Source organism: Globicephala melas, chromosome 12 (assembly GCF_963455315.2).
Source record: "Globicephala melas chromosome 12, mGloMel1.2, whole genome shotgun sequence".
NCBI lineage: Eukaryota > Metazoa > Chordata > Mammalia > Artiodactyla > Delphinidae > Globicephala > Globicephala melas.
In genome coordinates this window covers 31,062,249-31,080,348 of record NC_083325.1, presented here as the reverse complement: position 1 = coordinate 31,080,348, position 18,100 = coordinate 31,062,249, and the positions used below count along the sequence as shown (strand labels likewise).

Here is an 18,100-nt window from a genome sequence, read left to right as displayed (position 1 = left end):
TTTCAGTTTCTTCTATGGATATTCGTTTATTCAATTTTTCTATTTCTTCTTGGGCCAGTCTAACAGACAAACAGTGAAGTTTATGAAACAGCTTGATGACATTTCACAAAGCAACACACAGGTCAAGAAATACAAAATTGCCAATATTCCAGAAATCCCAAAAGTGATTTCCCCTAATCACTACTCCTTTTCTTTTGAAAGATAATTATTACCTTAACTTCTGTGATAATTATTTACTTGTTTCTCATTGTAGCTTTTCTCCTAAGCATGGAACCCTAAGCAGTATAGTTTGGTTTGACCTGTATTTAAACTTTATATAAATGGAATTATATAATATATATTCTTTTTTTTCTCATTAAACTTTTTTAATGGGTCTCAAATTCTGTGAGAGATTTTTTTGTTTTTCTTTTTTTGCAGTACGCGGGCCTCTCACTGTTGTGGCCTTTCCTGTTGCGGAGCACAGGCTCCGGACGCGCAGGCTCAGCGGCCATGTCTCACGGGCCCAGCCGCTCCGCGGCATGTGGGATCTTCCCGGACCAGGGCACGAACCCGTGTCCCCTGCATCGGCAGGCGGACTCTCAACCACTGCGCCACCAGGGAAGCCCTCTGTGAGAGATTTTTGGTCAAGTTGTTTCCATTAAAAAATACTGATGTTAAAAACTAATAACTTAAAACTGCCACAAACAAAACTAATGGTCCACAAAACATTCTCCTTTCCTTCTGAAGGTTTTACGATGCATTGTTATCATTAACCAGTCTTTTGCTATTAAACTTAAATGGCCAATTGAGACAAATAGTTCTGAGACCGTTCTTCCACCACCGATTAAGACTGAGGTGGCAGGTATTGAGGATAATATTCATTTAGCCTTCTGAGCTTTCTGCGTAGACTTGGTGACCTTGCCACCTCCAGCTGCCTTCTTGTCCACTGCTTTGATGACACCCACAGCAACCGTCTGTCTCATGTCATGAACAGCACAACAGCCCAGAGGAGGATAGTCAGAGAAGCTCTCAACACACATGGGTTTGCCAGGAACCATGTCAACGATGGCAGCATCACCAGATTTCAAGAATTTGGGGCCATCTTCCAGCTTTTTCCCAGAATTACGCTCAATCTTCTCCTTCAGCTCAGCGAACTTGCAAGCAATGTGAGCTGTGTGACAATCCAGCACACGTGCACATCCAGCACTGCTTTGGCCTGGATGGTTCAAGATAATCACCTGAACTGTGAAGACAGCTGCTTCCATTGGTGGGTCATTTTTGCTGTCACCAGCCACATTGTCATGACGACCATCTTTGACAGACACATTCTTGACATTGAAGCCCACGTTGTCCCCAGGAAGGGCTTCACTCAAAGCTTCATGGTGCATTTCAACAGACTTCACTTCAGTTGTCACTTTGACTGGAGCAAAGGTGACCACCATGCCATGTTTGAGAACACCAGTCTGCACTTGACCCACAGGGACAGTGCCAATACCACCAATTTTTTAGACGTCCTGGAGGGGCAAACACAAGGGTTTGTCAGTTGGGCGAGTTGGTGGCAGGATGCAATCCAGAGCTTCAAGCAGTGTGGTTCTACTGGCATTGCCATCTTTACGGGTGATTTTCCACCCCTTGAATGAAGGCATGTTAGCACTTGGCTCCAGCATGTTGGAATGGTTGAATGTTGACACCATTCCTGCCAGAAATTAGCACAAATGCTACTGTGTCGGGTTTGCAGCCAATTTTTTAATGTAGGTGCTGACTTCCTTAACAATTTCCTCCTATCTCTTCTGGCTGTAGGGTGGCTCAGTGGAATCCATTTTGTTAACTCCAACAATTAGTTGTTTCACACCCAGAATGTAGGCCAGAAGGGCATGCTCACGGGTCTGCCCATTGTTGGAAATACCTGCTTCGAATTCACCAACACCAGCAGCAACAATCGAGACATCACAGTCAGCCTGGCATGTGCCTGTAATCATGTTTTTGATGAAGTCTCTGTGTTCTGGGGCATCAATGATGGTCACATAGTACTTGCTGGTCTTGAATTTCCATAGGGAGATATCAATGCTGATACCACGCTCGCGTTCAGCTTTCAGTTTGTCCAAGACCCTGGCATACTTGAAGGAGCCCTTTCCCATCTCGGCAGCCTCCTTCTCAAACTTTTCAATGGTTCTCTTGTCTATCCCATCACATGTGTAGAGCAGATGGCCAGTAGTGGTAGACTTCCCCGAATCTATGTGTCCAATGACAACGATGTTGATGTGGGTCTTCTCCTTTCCCGTTTTTGCTTAGGTTTTGCTTAGGTTTTTAGGACACCCGTGTCCTGGTGGCAAACCCGTTGGGAAAAAAGCTAATATATATTCTTGTGGATCTGGCCTCTTCTACTCAACAATACGTTTTTAAGATTCACCCAGGGGCTTCCCTGGTGGCGCAGTGGTTGAGAGTCCGCCTGCCGATGCAGGGGACACGGGTTTGTGCCCCGGTCCGGGAAGATCCCACATGCCATGGAGCGGCTAGGCTCGTGAGCCGTGGCCGCTGAGCCTGCACGTCCAGAGCCTGTGCTCTGCAACGGGAGAGGCCACAACAGTGAGAGGCCCATGTACCCCAAAAAAAAAAAGAACATGTACACATATTTTTATTGGGTATATTCTTATAAATGGCATTGCTGGGTAAAAATTTATATGTACCTTCAACTTTATTAAATACTATAAAAAATTTTCCAAAGTGTTGTACCAATCTGCAGTCTTCCAGCACCATATAAGAGTATCTGCTGTCCACATCCTCACCAACACCTGGGAGTGCTGGTCTTTTAATTTTAGCCATTCTGGTGGGTATATAATGATGTCTGGTTATAGTTTTTATTTGCATTTCTCTAATTATTAGGGATGTTAAGTATCTTTTCATATGTTTATTTTCCATTGGATATCCTTTTTTTTCCCCAGAAGCATCTGTTCAAATCTTTTGCCCATTTTTCTTCTGGGTTGACTGTCATTTTCTTATTGGTTTATAGGATTTCTTTATGTATTTCATACATGAGTTCTTTGTAGGTTATAGGTTTGCAAATATTTTCTGCATATTCTGTATCCTTTAATAAATGGAAAGTATTTATACCAATGTTAAATTAATCTCAAATTTATCAGTCTTTTTCTTTATGATCAGTTCTTTTTGTCTTCTATTTTAAAAGTCTTTCCTTGCCTTTAATGAGGTTTTAAATTTTAATGTACTCAAATGATCTTTTTCTTTATGATTAGTACTTATTAAAAATCTTTTCTTATCTTGAAGTCATGAAGCTCTTCTTCCTTTAGAAGCTTTATTTAGCCTTTTACATTTAAGTCTATGATACATCTAGATTGAATTTTTTAATGTACCGAGTTTTCCATTTTTAATATTTGGTTAAACAAAATACATCTTTTGTAAACAAACTCAGCACAAGGCCAACAAAAAGAAAAGCATGAAAAACAAAACGCCCAGCGTTGCCCCTTACTGGGCATCAGGGTCAGGCTTGCCCCCTTCCTTAAAGGAAGTGGGGCTTTTTGCCCTTGGGCATCAGCATGGGTCCCTGTTCCTAAGCACCAGAATTGGATATGAACAGAGAAACCAGCCCTGAAATGTTTAATTAAGCATCTTTGCATATCCCTTTGGCTCATGGACTGCAAGTGCATGGGGATGGAATGAATTTTCATGTATAGTATGAGGTAGGTGTCAAGTTTCTCCACATAATTTATTCAATGTTCCCAGCACGATTTATTGAAAAGATTATCTTTTCTTTAATGCTTTGCAGTGTCTCTTTTGTCATAAATAAAATATCCACATACGCATGGATCTTCTTATGGATTTATACTCTATTTCATTGGTTGGTATGTCCATCCTTGTGACACAATTATTTATAATACATGTAACGGACAGTAGAGTAAGTCCTCCCACTTTGTTTTTCTTCAAGATTGTGTGGGTTATTCTAGGCCCTTTGCATTTCCATATTATCAAGTTTCAAAAAAGAATTTTGGCTAGATTTTGTTGGCTACCAATTTTTTTTAAAACCCTCTATTTGATCTTCTAAATAATCATTTGAATATTATTTCTTGGTTTCATGAGTTACACATCAGCAAACATATATAGTGTGGCTGCCTTAGGTAAAGTAATTGACCAGGTTCAAAAATATCTCTGATATGAGCTGAATCGCTCATTTTAACAAAATATGTTGCCTTAGGAAACTGCCTTCTTATGAGAGTCATTCCTATAGAAGCACTTTAAATTCCTTCCTCTCAGTAAACCCAGTAGTAATTGTCCTCTCTTTCCAGTCTCCAGAGGATGACATAAATAGCTGTAGAACTAGAAAGAAAAATGAGTAAAAGGATACAAATCATTTACAGAGTAAGACTTTACAGGTGCAAAATGTAGCTACAAAATTCTTATTCAAAGTATGACAGTTCTCAGTCCAGAGACTTATTTGCTTGGGTTCTCAATTCTTTCATCCATTTCCTCTTTTCACCCTTGTCTTTCTCTTCTTGCCTCCAATATTTTCTTCACCCCAAGGCTTTTCTCCTTAACTACCCCTGTTGCTTGCCCTCCAGCTCTTTGTATCTGTGTATCGGCAGAAGCACAGAGGCTCTCTCTTCTAACTATTAAAGGCAGGCCTGACTTCTCAAGATTATCTTCCCAAGTCACTCAACAAATCTCAAGAGCTGTTGCATATTTGAGAGTACATACCTGGGAAGCAGTTCCCCAGAAAGCTACATGGCAGTCTTGCTAAGTACTTCACAGTTCTGAGTCCCATTTTAAACAGGAGTGAAAAACAGCCTGAAGTTCAAGGGCAGAGCTGGAATTACAGTTCAGAACTTTTGGCTGGTCTGCTATGCTACTGACTAACCCGCCTGGTTATTAATGGTATCACAAATCATGCCTCAGTCTAGGTGAGCTTGTAAAGGAAGCACCAACCACTGTGGTAACCATTTACCTCTTTATGAGATGCTTTTTTCTTGTTTAACTAAGGCTTACCGTATCAACCTTGAAAAGTTTGGAAAAGTATTGAGAATCTAAACACCAGCCATAATCTTACCAGTTAGACAGTATTACCCTCATTGCTTTGGCATATACTTCCAGGCTTTCTTAATGCATAGCTGATATTATACATAATTTTATTTTCTGCCTAAAATTACATCAAAAGCAGGTTTCTATGTCTTTACATTTTTAATATTAATAAATGGCTGTAAAATATTCCTTTGAATTGTAAAGAAGTGAACAGTTTCCCTTTTATTAGATTGTAACTTATTTCCAATTTCATCACAATTGTAAATAACATTGATGTGAAAAACCTCATGAATGACTCTTTGTCTGTATTTTGGGTTATTTCCATAGGCAAAATATGTATCTGATAAAGAACTTGTATCCAGAATTTTTTATTTTTGGTCACGCCATGCAGCTTGTGGGATCTTACTTCCCCGACCAGGGATTGAACCCAGGCCCTGGCAGTGAAAGCGCCGAGTCCTAACCACTGGACCTCCAGGGAATTCCCTATCCAGAATATTTTTTTAAACTCTTACAAATCAATAATAAAGACCAAACAACCCATTTTTAAAAAACTGAAGTATGGTTGATGTACAATATTATATAATTACTGGTGTACAATATTCACACTTTTAAAAGGTTATATCCCATTTATAGTATTATAAAATATTGGCTATATTCCCCATGTTGCACAATATATACACTTATAGCTTATTTTATACCTAGTAGTTTGCACCTCTTAATCCCCTACCCCTATATTGCCCCTTCCCCCTTCCCTCTCCCTAATGGTAGCCACTAATTCGTTCCCTATAACCGTGAATCTGCTTCTTTTTTGTTATATTCACTAGTTTGTTGTTGTTGGGTTTGTTTTTTTTTTTCCGGCACGCGGGCCTCTCACTGTTGTGGCCTCTCCCGTCGCGGAGCAACAGGCTCCGGATGCGCAGGCTCAGCGGCCATGGCTCACGGGCACAGCCGCTCCGTGGCATGTGGGATCTTCCCGGACCGGGGCACGAACCCGTGTCCCCTGCATCGGCAGGCGGACTCTCAACGACTGCGCCACCAGGGAAGCCCTGTTGTACTTTTTAGATTCCACATATAAATGACATCATACAGTATTTGTCTTTCTCTGTCTCACTTATTTGAGTTAGCATAATACCCTCCAAGTCCATCCATGTTGCTACAAATGGCAAAATTTCATTCTTTTTATGACTGAGTAGTATTCCATTGTGTATGTATACCACATCTTTTTCATCCATTTAACTGTCGATGGATACTTAGGTTGCTTCCATATCTTGGCAATTGTAAATAATGCTGCTATGAACTTTGGGGTGCATGTATCTTTTCAAATTAGTGTTTTTGTTTCTTCAGATGTATACCCTTGGAATGGAATTGCTGGGTCATATGGTAGTTCTGTTTTTAGTTTCTTGAGAAACCTCCATACTGTTTTCCACACTGGCTGCACCAATTTACATTCCTACCAACGGTGTACAAGGGCTCCCTTTTCTCCACATACTTGCCAACATTTGTTACTTGTGTTCTTTTTTTTTAATTGAAATATAGTTGATTTACAGTGTCATGTTAGTTTCAGGTTTACAGCACAGTGATTCATGTATATACTTTTTCAGATTCTTTTCACTTATAGGTTATTACAAATATAGAGTATAGTTCCCTGTGCTATACAGTAGGTCCTTGCTGGTTATGTATTTTATATATAGTAGTGTGTATATGTTAATCCCAAACTCCTAATTTATCCCTCCCCCTTTGGTAACCATAAGTTTGTTTTCTATGTCTGTGAGTCTCTTTCTATTTTGTAAATAAGTTCACTTATAGTTTATTTTAGATTCCATATGTAAGTGATATCATATGATATCTGTCTTTCTCTGTCTGGCTTATTTCACTTAGTATGATAATCTCTAAGTCTATTCATGTTGCTGCAGATGGCATTATTTCATTCTTATTTTGGCTCAGTAATATTCCATTGTATACATATACCACATCTTCTTTATCCATCCCTCTGTCAATGGACATTTAGGTTGCTTCTGTGTCTTGGCTATTGTAAATAGTGCTGCAGTGAACACTGGGTGCATGTATCTTTTTGAATTATGGTTTTCTCTGGATATATGCCCAGGAGTGAGATTGCAGGATCATATGGCAGCTCTATTTTTAGTTTTTTAAGAAACCTCCATACTATTCTCCATATTGTCTACACCAAATTACTTTCCCACTAACAGTGTAGGAGGGCTCCTTTTTCTCCACACCCACTCCAGCATTTATTATTTATAGACTTTTTGGTGATGGTCATTCTGACTGGAGTGAGGTGATACCTCATTGTAGTTTTGATTTGCATTTCTCTAATTAGCAATGCTAAGCATTTTTTTCATGTGCCTGTTGGCCATCTGTATGTCTTCTTTGGAAAAATGTCTGTTTAGATCCTGTGCCCATTTTTTATCTGAGTTGTTTGTTTTTTTGATATTGAGTTGTATGAGTTCTTTCTATATTTTGGAATTTAATCCCTTGTCAGTCATATCATTTGCAAGCATTTTCTCCCATTCTGTAGGTTGTCTTTTCTTTTTGTTTATGGTTTCCTTTGCTGTATTTATTTGCATTCTTTTTGATGATAGCCATTCTGACAGGCAAACAACCCAATTTTTAAATGGGAAAGAAAGTGGACAATTTACCAAAGAAGATATACTCAAGAGAAATAAGCACATGAAAATATACTTAACAACGTTAGTCATCTGGGAAACACAAATTAAAAGGACAATGAAGTAATACTACACATCTACTTGAATGGCTAAAATTTTTTTAACTGACAGTGCAAAGTGTTGACAATGATAAGGAGCAACTGGAATTCTCATATTTTGCTGATGGGAATGAAAATGATGCAGTCCCTTTGGAAAATAGTTTATCAGTGTTTTATAAAGTTAAATTACACTTACCATACAACTCAGCAATTGTCTTCCTAGAAATGAAATAAAATTCTACTCCCCAAAAAAAGGAAAATATATGTCCACACAAAGACCTATATGTGAATATTCATAGCACTTAATTCATAATAACCCAAAACAAAACAATGCAAATGTTCATCAACTGGTAAATGGGTAAACAAACAATTGTGATATATCTATACAATGCAATATTTCTCAGCAATAAAAATGAGTGAGTTATTGATACCTGCAACAATACAGATAAATCTCAAATGAAATATGCTATGAAGCCAGACACAAAAGACTACTATATGATTTCATTTATATGACATTCTAGAAAAGGCAAAACTATAGTGACAGAAAGAAACTTTTTGAGGTAGTGGAAATGTCTTGATTGTTGTGATGGTTACATGACTGTACATTTGTTAAAACACATTAAATTTGTGTGCTTAAAATGAGTGAATTTTTCTTGTATGTAAATTACATCTCAATAAGCAGATTTTTAAAATAAGGAATGATTCTGAGTTGTTGTTGTTTTTCACTTGGGCAGCTGACCTGAAGTAGAACCCGAGAACACATGGGGAAATTCAGAAAGAGAAGTGGGACTTGAGGGATGCGGAGGATGGTATCAGGATAATGACTTCTGGTTTTGGACGTGTTAATGAGGTTGAGTTAATGAGGGCACAGAGAGAGAAAAGAGACATATAGAAATGAGAAGGAAAAAAAACTCATATGCAGTAAGAAAGAAAGCATAAAATTGAGAAAAGGAAAGATGATTATTGTACATAGGCTTTTCTGTGTTGCCTGTTCTTGTCTCAATTTAATTTCTTTTTTTCCCTCTTTATTCTCTTGGTGTTTCCTTTTCTCAGGGGTTCTTACACAACACGTGTGACCATTCTGTGCTTCCAAAGTCTCCCTCTAAACAGACCACACACACATCAACAATAACACAACCAAATGAGAACAATAGGTGGACAAAGTAAAGCAAAAAACTCCAAGAAGCTAAAGATGTTTAGCCCCTGCCCTAACGTGCCCTAACGTGGTAGGGAGGGTTCACTGTTGGTCCTTCACATTCTACAGGGAGAAGCCACAGAAAAGTACCAGGTTATTTGCCTTGAGTTTAAACAGTGGAATAGGAAAAGAGCTTTAATAACTCCATTAGGACCTGGACCAAGGACTTTTCCTATGGGTTTGTTGTGAATAATTAAAGGTTAATGATGGCATTTTTCTTTCAACCTGGCGGAGGCAACCACACCAGTCATGATCCTAATTGAATCCAACTGGGAAACTCCAAAAATTTTCAATAACAAATTTGCCATGGCTCTGGGCCTTTCATTCTGTATCCACGAAAGGCAATGAAGCTGTATTTTTATTTCCATCCTATAGTTGAGGAAATTAAAATTTAGAAAAGCAATGGAATCTACCCACTCCCTCATTAAAAAGGACCAAAGGACAGATGTTCAGGGCAGTTTGGCATTTTGTTTTTAGGAAAGGCAGACAAGAGCTTCTCGGGCTATTGAGGCCTGGGTTCTCCACGAGTTGTCAGGAGAGCGCTTAGATCCTATCCACCTTCTCTGGACCAGGTTTGTGGACTGCTATCACATTAGTAGCCATGGCTCAGAGAAGGACAGGGTAGGACTATTTGGGGTCATCGAGATCTTCTGAGAGAGCTGATGAACAGAGCGGCTTGGCTTCTGCCCCAAACACACATCAGGATGCTTCTCACTCCAACAACTTTACTCCACTTCATACAATATCACATGGCTAGAGAGTGTGCGAGCCAGGGGGTGAGCCCAAATTCTGTCTAACTGCAAAGCCTTGCTCTCAGCCTTCATACTCTGCTGCCTCCTATCCTTCTCGAAAATCTCCAGTATAGGTATTATTATAGGTAAAAAAGAAAAAGGAAGAAAAGAAGAAGGGAGAGAGGGAAGGGAGGGAGGGGGATGCCCTCTACTTCTGTTTCCATATGTTTTCATAAAGAACCTTCCAGTCCGCTTTTTAGAGGAGAGCACTATCTCCCACCCCTGTCACTCATTCTCCCCAAGGAAGGAGCCATTTGCCAGAATGGTATTAGGAGAAAGGTCACTCTTACATGCAGCAGCAAATGTTTAGTAATTGGCTTTGGGATGGGGGAAGAGCCCTGACTTGCAGCACAGGCCAGTTCCCATGGTGTAAACACCTCCACCATGGCTGATTTCAAGTTACTGAAGTAACGTAAACCAGTTTGCAAAATTCCTGAAAATTGAGCACTCAGCTCCCATGAGCTGTTATGTGGGGCAGCAGCACATCAACACCCACGTAACATGGTTATGTGGGCCTCAGCTCCCTGCTGTTAACAGACCCCAGATCTCCTCCTCTGTTGCTCCATTACTTCCACTTCTTCCTGAAAAGCATCACCTGTTTCCCTGGGGCACCTAACTCTTTAAGGAGTTTGGGACTTGGAGAAGTTCAGCCTTTCTCTCTCTCCTTCTCGCTCTCGCTCTCTCTCACACCCACACACATACATACACACAATTAAAGAAAAGAAAAGAAAGAAATGTTATTTTTAGCATTTTCTGCTTTCTACCCTACAACACAGACTTCACCTGATGAAGGAACACCAAGGCCAGGCTATCTGCCTTGAAAAGGAGAAGGGAAAACCTAATATAGCATGAACAAAACCCAGTTCATAGAAACTTCACTCTCTGCTGCTCTGTCCTCCACAAGGAAGGGACAAGGACAGTCTTCAGTCTGCGTCCCTGTCCTAAATGAGTTCCCAGTGATGGGTAACATCTTTGTAAGACTCCAGCCTGGACTCTGAGCACATTTCTGACCTCCCCCTTTTGGAGGCTTTTCTCCTTTCAGGTTTACCATCCCACAAGCCCTGGATCTTTCTTGTCTGTTGAGGCTGGGCCCTGGGCTGGGGGGTCAGGGCAGATATGTGAGAGCATCATGATTGACAGCCCCATCCAGATCCCATGGAATGGGGGTTAACTTTCTCCGAAGGAGGGGAGTATACTGTTTCCAGAAGGAAAGAAGTATGACGTGAGGACCAAAGGCATCCACCACAGGACTTCAGGCATAAATGAGTTGATAGAATATAAGCATCTACTCCCAATAATCAAAGCCGGGGAAGCACAAGAAAATCAGACAGTGGGGCTTCAGTGAGGGAAAGTGACTGAGACCTCTCAAAGCACTAAAGCCTTCTTCAGAGCCTGCATCCAGGTACAAACCCAGTTCAGCCAGCCTACTGTCCACAGTGTGTCCACCGCTGGGCCCACTGCTACTCCTGGAGATACAGGCTTTCCCAAACATCAGCACTTTATTTCCTGGGACCCAGGCAGGGTTGAAAGGCTGGCTGGGCTCCCATCGAACTTATGTTGTCACTCAAGGTGAAGTCAAATAATAGATGTGAAGATGCTTTGGAGAACTGAAAAAGGAAGTCTATATAAATGCAATGGATCATTATTGTAAAGCCAAGATTGAGGTGGACAGAAGTAAACACTTCCCTTGTCTTCAAAACTTGCCTTCTCCTGTATACATTTTCAGTAGCATATTATTTCAGTGGAAAGAAATCAATTGTAATGGACTGAATTGTTTTTCCCCAAAATTTGTATGTTGAAGTACTAACCCCCATTTCTTCATAATGTGACTGTATTTGGAGAAGGACCTTTAAAGTGGTAGTGAAGTAAAATGGGGTCATTAGGGTGGGCTCTGATTCAGTATGACTGGTATCCTTACAAGAAGAAGAAATTAAGATGTAGACACAAACAGAGGGAAGACCATGAGAAGACACAGAGAGAAGGCAGCCATCTACATGCTGAAGAGAAAGGCCTCAGGTGAAACCAATCTTGCTCATGTCTGGATCTCAGACTTTGAGCCTCCAGAACTGTAAGAAAAATTTCTATTGTTCAAGCCACCTAGTCTGTGGGTGTTGGGCTGCACCCCACAGGCCTGTAAGCCCTGTACTCGCCCAGCCTCAAAACTGAAGAAGAGCCTGGAGTTAATGGCTGAGACATCAATGGTTTAATGGATGGGGGAGCTTACACATATGAAGCAAGGTCCTGGAGCGACACCCCTGCGTCTGTGGCAGATGGCGGGCAGGACGTGGCGGCAGTCTTCGCTCCCAGGGGAAGAGGGAGATTACCAATTACAGGAGGAATTGACATCTGGTTCACTCACTGGTTGCCAGGGAAACCAGCAGAGTGGTGCACCCCTCACAACCCCTTTGACAAACTATCATAGTGGAGATAGTTCTGATTTAAAGATTAGAATAATCACTAGCTGGGGCCAGAGGCAAGTACATACGCACTTACTGATTAGGCTCTATGATTAAGGGGGAAGGTCAGTCATGTGAGTAGGGTGTGGGTGAAGCAGGGACTGGTCAAGCAGGGGATGTACAGAGAGCAAGAGAACAGCCATCTTGGGTGGCCCAACCTTACAGTGGTAATTGTTAAGGCAGCTCTAGCAAACTGATACATCAGTCTATGATATATTTGAGCCCAGCTATTATAACTAAGTTTTACTGTACCTAAAACAAGGCCCTGACTCAGAAATTCATAACCTAGAAGGAAGAGATAGGCAAATACAATTAATTATTATGGGTGTTATTAACAATGCTACCTACTGTATGCCAGATACTTTACCTATGTTGTCTTTAATACTCACAAGAATCCTAAAATATTGTACAGATGAGAAAGTAAAGGCACAGAGAGGCTTAGAACTTGCTCAAGGTCATAGAGTTATTATCAAGACAATAATTGAATATGTTCATCTGACTCAAAAATCTGCTTTATCCCCCACTAGGCCCACTGTCTCTGCACAGAAGGCAGTGGGAACATGAACGGAGCAGTAGGGAGGGTGAGAAGATGATCATGGTAGACATTGGTGGTCTACTTTCTTTTCCTGGTAACAGCGTCTTCTCTTTTATTGGAGAATGGCTCCTCAACAAAGGGAGTACCCATCTTCCCTCCCCAGGTCCAGAGGGATGGTCCAAGGTCTGGCCAATCATAACTTTATCCCTCCATCCACAGGTCAATGACTGTGCATATGTCTGCAGCCATGCTAACCTTAGTTTTTCCCATAATTTTTATAAGCTAAAACTAGGAGAAAGAAATTTTTGCTCTCCCCTGAGATGTCTAAACTGTATATAAGCCTGGAGCACATTTTCCCCAAGCAAGAGAAAATGAGATAAACTCATAACAAGAAACCAAAGTTTGTGTGTGTGTGTGTGTGTGTGTGTGTGTGTGTGTGTGTGTAGACAGAGACAGAGACAGAGCTAACAGCACCATTCAAGTGTTTGGATCCAGCCATTCCTGAGGCTGACTCCAACCAGTCGTCACGTATATGAGTTAATACATCCCCCCTTTTAAACTGAAGTTTGTGGTGGGTTTCTGTCACTTAAAAGCAAGTTTTGAGAAATATAATATTGGTAAAAAAAAAAAATCTTCATAGATGAGGTAACCCAAGAAAGAAGGGACAAGAAAGACAAGAAGAGAAGAGAGACTGAGGCCAAGATGCATAATAACAGCTACATTTGGGGAACTGCAGACAGCTCAGTATGGCTAGAGCTGAGACATGTGGAGGGGTGGAGAGATAGACAAGGCCTTAGTGCCCTGCTGAGATAATTTGGTCTTTATATGAGGTCAACGTGGAGCCACCCTGGAGTTGTTTTTTTTTGAATTTTTGAACTTTATTTTATTTATTTATTTTTTATACAGCAGGTTCTTATTAGTTATCTATTTTATACATATTAGTGTATATATGTCAATCCCAATCTCCCAATTCATCCCACCACATTCCCCCCTTGGTGTCCATATGTTTGTTCTCTACATCTGTGTCTCTATTTCTGCCTTGCAAACTGGTTCATCCGTACAATTTTTTTAGATTCCACATATATGCGTTAATATGCAATATTTGTTTTTCTCTTTCTGACTTACTTCACTCTGTATGACAGTCTCTAGATCCATCCACATCTCTGCAAATGACCCAATTTCATTCCTTTTTATGGCTGAGTAATATTCCATTGTATATATGTACCACATCTTCTTTATCCAAGACCTGTACTCAGAAAACTATAAGACACTGATGAGAGAAATCAAAGATGACACAAACAGTTGGAGAGATATACCATGTGCTTGGATTGGAAGAATCAATATTGTGCAAATGACTATAATACCCAAAGCAATCTACAGCTTCAATGCAATCCCTATCAAATCACCAGTGGCATTTTTTACAGAACTAGAACAAAAAATCTTAAAATTTTTATGGAGACACAAAAGACCCCAAATAGCCAAAGCAATCTTGAGAAAGAAAAATGGAGCTGGAGGAATAAGACTCCCTGACTTCAGACTATACTACAAAGCTACAGTAATCAAGACAATATGGTACTGACACAAAAACAGAAATATAGATCAATGGAACAGGATAGAAAACCCAAAGATAAACCCACACACCTATGGTCAACTAATCTATGACAAAGGAGGTAAGGATATACAATGGAGAAAAGACAGTCTCTTCAATAAGTGGTGCTGGGAAAACTGGACAGCTACATGTAAAAGAATGAAATTAAAACAATCCCTAACACCATACACAAAAATAAACTCAAAATGAATTAAAGACCTAAATGTAAAATCAGACACTATAAAACTCTTAAAGGAAAACATAGGAAGAACACTCTTTGACATAAATCACAACAAGATCTTTTTTGATCCACCTCCTAGAGTAATGGAAATAAACACAAAAATAAACAAATGGGACCTAATGAAACGTAAAAGGTCTTGCACAACAAAGGAAACCACAACCAAGACGAAAAGACTACCCTCAGAATGGGAGAAAATATTTGCAAACAAATCAACGGACAAAGGATTAATCTCCAAAATATATAAATAGGTCATGCAGCTCAATATTAAAAAAACAAACAACCCAATCAAAAAATGGGCAGAAGACCTAAATACACATTTCTCCAAAGAAGACATACAGATGGCCAAGAAGCACATGAAAAGCTGCTCAACATCACTGATTATTAGAGAAATGCAAATCAAAACTACAATAAGGTATCACCTCACACCAGTTAGAATGGGCATCTTCAGAAAATCTACAAACAACAAATGCTGGAGAGGGTGTGGAGAAAAGGGAACCCTCCTGCACTGTTGGTGGGAATGTAAATTGATGCAGCCACTATGGAGAAGAGTATGGAGGTTCCTTTAAAAACTAAAAATAGAATTACCATATGACCCAGCAGTCTCACTACTGGGCATATACCCAGAGAAAACCATAATTCAAAAAGATACATGCATCCCAATGTTCACTGCAGCACTATTTACAATAGCTAGGTCATGGAAGCAATCTAAAGGCCCACCCTGGAGTTTTCAGCAGTGGTATGCTGTGATCAAACTTGTTTCAGAAGGTCACTCGGGAGATAAACGTAAGAGAGAACCCAGCAGTAGGCAGTTTCAACAGGAGGCTGCTCCAGGAATCCAGGAGAGAGGTCAGGATGGAAAATGACTCCCAAGTTCTTGGCTTTGCCATTGGCTGGAGGGAAGGGCAGGAACAAAAAGAATTGCATTTTCATCACTGCAAGGTTGAAGTATGTGCCAGACCTTGAAATGGAATTGTCCAGTATGTATATTAAAAGAGATGCCTGAGTTGGAAAATTTTTTAGAGTTCTGAGTCATCAACTCAACTATTTACTACATGCTTACTACTGGTCAAGCAGTGTGCTGAGAAGAATACAGTCAGATTTATGCTGCCCCAGGATTACACTCCAGCGAAGGCAAAACAGATAATAAACAGACAAAGAAATAGGTAAGTGCCTGGTAAACAATAAAGCATCATTGTGTGATAGAGATGACGTAGAGCAGGGGCTTCATTAACTTAGGTGATTGGCTGCTAGGAAATGCAGAAGCCCCAAGGGTGGAGGAGGCTGCCACAAAATGAATGTTCCCAAATTCATGCAAATATGAACATGCCCGGTAAAAAATCCATCCATTTGGTAAAGTTGCCTTCTTTACCTGGCTATGCCCTCAAGGTTGGCCATGATGTGACAAGAGGCTTCAGGGCAGAAAACTGAGGCTAGTGCTTGGGGAACTCCCATCAATTCCTCTTTGTTTATCCAGCGGCTTTCATCCCGCATTCCCAACACCCATCCTGGCATCTGCCCTGTAATTGGCAGGCCTGGCTCATTGGCACAAGCAGGTGGTATCTGATCATTATCCCTCCATCATAAATAAGGGCAACAAAGGCCAAGGTTTACAGGGCATCAGACAAAATTATTTTGTGAGTCAAAGGATCTTATTTTGAGTTGAACCAGAAATACTTGCTGTCTGTTCCTTTCTTTTATAATTGTTTCCTCTTTGAACGCAAGCATCTAACAACTTGGTTTCTCTTCAAGGACCCTGAAGTCATGTTGCTTTATCCCACCTACTCCAGGTCTGCTACTCAAGCCAATCAGTGTTTCTCCCAGAACATTCTTTAAATTGAAGTGTTACTTAAAATTCAAAATACATTACAATTTCTTTTTTTAGGGGCTCTTGTATAATGGCACAAAATTCATGAAGTAGTTAAGGTGAATTCCTGTGTTTTTAGATTGCCTGGGCAGGGGTTTTGGTTTGGGTTGTTTCCTCAAAAGCTGGGAAGTTCAGGTCACCATCTGGGGGGCTGATTGTTTGGGGCTGTGTTGAAATGATGGTATTACCTTGGAAGCCTGGTCAGTGTAATAAACAATTTCTCTTTCTTGAGGAAATGTTTATGCAAACTAAAGAGGACTGCCATGAGATCATTTTGAATAATCTCATGGAGTTTATGCATAAGATAAAAATCAGGCAGCCTTAGGGACTTCTGTCTATGGCTGTGTGAAGAGGTTGGTGAATCTTCTTGGCAAAAACAAAAGAAGTATAAAACTGGATTAAATTATTTAAAAAATAAAATAAAGTGTTAGGGCTCTGGAAATTGACCACAGGCAGAAAACAAACTAGGAAACATTTATTCTTGAAAAATTACTAGACCTTCAGATAGGAACAGTGGAAATCTATAGCTGTAATAGTTATCTACTGCTGTGTAACAAATTACTCCAAAATGTAGCTGCTTAAAACAACAAGCATTTATCATCTCACAGTTTCTGTGCATCGGGAATCCAGGAGTGGTATAGCTGGGTACCTCCGGTTCAAGGTCTCTCATGTGGCTGTAGTCAAGCTGTTGGTAGGGCTGCAGTCCTACCTGAAAACTCAACTAAGAGAGGATCTGCTTTCAAGCTTATTCAGGTGGCAGCTGGCTGGCTTCAGTTCCTTGCTGGTCATTGGCTGGAGGCCTTTCCTGACCACATGAAGTTCTCCATAGGGTTGCCTAACCTCATGGCACCTGGCTTACCCCAGAGAGAGTGATTTGAGAGAGGAAGAAAGGGAGAACCCAAGCTGAAAGCTGCAGTCTTTTTTTTTTTTTTCAAGATATAAATTTTACTAATTATTCAACTTTTTTAGAGAAATAAAATTCTGATCTGTGTTTAGAAACATCAAAGAATTTAACAATTTACCTCCTGGTTTAAGCAAAACACACTTGTAAACCAACATATGCAACCTAGTTCGACTCAAGAGTAGCTTAGAAGGCATTTTTGTTAGTCAAAAGTCCCAAGCACTTTAATTCTGCCTCTGCACTGGTTACATCTCCAGAATGTCTTCCTAATTTTTTTTTTGTATTGAGATAAGATTCACATAACATAAAATTAAACCTTAACCATTTTATTTTGTTGTTGTTGTTAAAATATTTATTTATTTATTTATTTAATGTACAGTTGATTTCCAATATTATTTTAGTTTCAGGTATACAACATAGCAATTCAATGTTTTTATAAATTATATTCTATTTAAAGTAAAAATATTTACTATATTCCTTGTGCTGTACAATATATCCTTGTATCTTATTTTATACATAGTAGTATGTACTTCTTAGTTCCCTACCCCATCTTGCCCCTCCTCCCATCACAGTCTGTTTTTATTATATTCATTTGTTTGTTTAATTTTTAGATTCTACATGTAAGTGATAACATAGAGTATTGGTCTTTCTCTGATGTTGAGCATCTTTTCATGTGCCTGTTGGCCATCTGTATGTCCTCTTTGGAAAAATGTCTCTTCAGGTCTTCTGCCCATTTTTTAATTGGGTTGTTTGCTTTTTGGATGTTGAGTTGTATGAGCTATTTATATATTTTGGATATATGA

The 18,100-nt window shown here is 40.0% G+C and overlaps 1 pseudogene; it reads right to left on the bottom strand.

Annotated features, from left to right (window-relative positions):
• Positions 1-611: 611 nt before the first annotated feature.
• Positions 612-2,132, bottom strand: LOC115864202 (elongation factor 1-alpha 1 pseudogene; annotated as a pseudogene).
• Between the last annotated feature and the right edge of the window lie 15,968 nt (positions 2,133-18,100).